The sequence below is a fragment of the Phaethon lepturus genome, unplaced genomic scaffold (genome assembly GCF_000687285.1).
Source record: "Phaethon lepturus isolate BGI_N335 unplaced genomic scaffold, ASM68728v1 scaffold29989, whole genome shotgun sequence".
Lineage (NCBI taxonomy): Eukaryota > Metazoa > Chordata > Aves > Phaethontiformes > Phaethontidae > Phaethon > Phaethon lepturus.
Genome location: NW_010563257.1, coordinates 27,019 through 30,202, shown reverse-complemented (window position 1 = coordinate 30,202; position 3,184 = coordinate 27,019).

The following is a 3,184-nucleotide window of genomic DNA, read 5'->3' as shown; positions in this document are numbered from 1 at the left end:
AGTTGGACCCTTTGATTTGCCCCGTCTTCCTTCAGTCATTCAGTTTGTCTCTTGGCACAAAGTACACCTTAGCCAGTTCTTAAATATCACAGCAGTGTGGCAGAGCTCTTCAAGATATACACATGCATACCTCATTCCCTTCATTAAGATCACAGTTCAGACAATGACCTTCCCAAAAACTCATACCGACCACACACTTAACAGGGAAAAAAACTTAAAGATGATATTATACAGATGAACATATTAGCTAATAGTATCTGAAATTATTCTATAAGAAGCCCTAAGGAGTTTGAATTAATGGGAGAAGCAGAGCCTGTGAAAAAACCCTTCTCAATGTCACTTTGTGCCGAGCATTCAGAAACCACACACAAACTGCATATAAACTTGGCAAGGGCTTCAAGGGGCATAATCACCATAAATTTGGGATAACACTCTAGTCTATTCAAAATAATTTTTTTAAGTACTGTTCTGTTGATGATGTCTTTGTTTTATTTCCTCCAGCGTAGACCATTCTAGACTGGCTATGTTTTTCTTTTGTTTACAGAAAGCGTCTCAAAGCCATAAGTTTCTGAAAGTCATCAGGATTATTATTTCTGTGGAGACGCAGCTCAAGTGCGGATAGGCTGAGTCTACAAGTGCAAGCTGCAAATGATGCACAGGTATCCCTTAGTAGCTACAGGATCCAGTTCTCACACTTGTGCTTCCTGGAAAACTGTTCAGTTTTACACCTTGTTCCTCACTTATTACAATGGGTTATTGCGTGTCCATATTGCTATCTTCACTTTTCCTCTAAAAAGATGTGCACTTTTTATTGTCCTTAAGATACTACAAACCAACGCCCCAAATCCATCCAGAGCAGATTTCAAAAAAAACCAAACCACACCTCTAGTTATGGAAGCTAAAGACCACACTCAAACCCTTCCCAGTAGCATATTTCCAGGTGACATATTACACTGGGGATACAGTTTAGGATAAAAAACAGACATGGACAGAACATGACACAATACTGCACAGTGTCTGTGTCCAACTCCAAATTCTGCAGTTGGTGGCTTTGGAAGGATGTTAGAAAGCATCGGAGTGACAAGCAATATGTTGGGAATTAATTACAATTTCAGGGTTGTTTATGGCCATAGAGAAAATTAAACATTAAAAGTGTGACATGGGTTGCATTCAAGAATCAGCTTAGAAGAAGAAAAGATGTTGTTTGTCTGTCTTTAAAATACGAGCATGTGTGCCTTGAATTGCCCCTGAATGTACTTAACTGTAGCATCTGTAACACCTACCACTCAAGAGCTAAGTCTATCAGCCACAGGGGAAGAACATCAGGTGCTTTCTCTTCTTCCTTATCAAGAGTTTATAAAAAATTTTCTGATCCTCTTTAACGAGAATATTACTTTTTGGAAAATACGTAACTCAATGAGCAAAGAGATTTATTAATTGCTCAAGTCCTTCCCCTGCTTGTGGATGAACAGTTTAGTTTAAATACTAGCAATTCTTTCTGATATCAAACGCATATAAAAATTGGATCACAAATGGGATCCCACCCACCAGCTGCTCACTCATTGTATCTTACGCCAATCAAAGGAAGCAATGTAGGAGATGTAATATATATTTAAGAACACTTGGATGCTTCAGAACACAGTCAAGTGAAGAAGACAAAAGTAAGAGGGCAGGGGTATCTTACAAACACACGAATATGGCTACAGAATACATTTATTAAAAACATATACTATCTCCCCTTCCTAAAGAGGAGAGAAAACGCTAGCACAGTTCACACAGTGCTGCAATAGCATTACAAGTATCTTAAGGGAGCTGGTACTCTCCCTGCAGGAGCCTGTGTACTGAGGCAATAGAAGAAACAGCGTGATGAAAATGAGGGATATATTTGAAGACATTAGAGAGCAATTCCAACAGATACTTGGTGAAGCAAATGATTCCCAGGACTGATTGCCCCTCGTTGGGAGTGCTACCATTGTACTCTGTGAGAATAGAATTGGCCCCGAATGCTTTGCACCAGTGAAAAGGAGATGTAATCTCCTCCAGCACAAAATGTAGCATTAGGACTTTTTTAATGACAAACTGTCAGCCAGCACAGTCAAATGGAAAAGGCATTAAATGAAGGGTCAGGAACCCCTCCATCTTACCCACCTTTATGAAGGGGTTGAAGATCACTGAGTGAAAAGCAGTCATAACAGGTATGAGCTATGTGGGATAAGAGAAATCTTCTTTTGAACGGGAACATGACTACGTGTCTGAAGTGGCATGTTTTAAACGTTTTTACAGAGGGACATTCTTGAGTCTTATTTAACCTATGAAGTACTGAAAATTACACTGATTTTGTTTTTAACTAGTATTTCCCTAGAATTAAATCATTATCATTGCTATCATGTGATGAAAAGAAGGTGGATCCAATGCTTTGAGACAGTATACTTACAATGCAGGCGTCATGGACAAAATGTCAGGGGAGTACAATTCAGGGACAAAGATTGTGTTTGAAGTCAATATTTTGTTAAGATCACATGAAATTGGTAGGTAGAGACAACAAAGCCACCACTCCTAGAGTTTAAAGCAGTTTAAAGCAATATTTACATGAAGTATTTCTGCCAGCTGCTGGAAAATAGTGTTGAAAACAGACAGTAATTTGGAAGAATACTCCACTTGGTGCCTGAAATCATTCTCCTGCCCAAGGCCTCTGTTGTCCACTGCTACTATCTAAAAAAAAAGAAAAAAAAGAAAGGAAAAAAAAAGAACATCCCCTCCCAGCTATTCACAGGGAAAACCAGGAGACATCTTATTCTATTCTTTGATTAGTCATTATTATCGAAACCTTACATCAATCATAAATTGAGCTGGAAACAAGGGGTTTTCCCCTCTAAAGATTAATTTGAGTCACAAAATTTATTCCTAGATTCATATCCATACCTAAAATTTCCATTTTCAGAAGAAGAAAAAGAAGTCTCCTAATAATTTAAAACAAATCAATAGGTACATTTTTTAAACTATTGATAGAACAAAGTATTACATAAAACTAAACTGATCATAATCAGCCTTATACAGACTAAAAGTTCCATGCCTACAGGGACTGTCACGGGGTTATGAAATTTTAAGGTGACAGATGAAAATCCACTGAAACAAAGGCATGTTTGGGCACCATTAGAAAGTGGTTTGTTCAGGTTGTTATTAC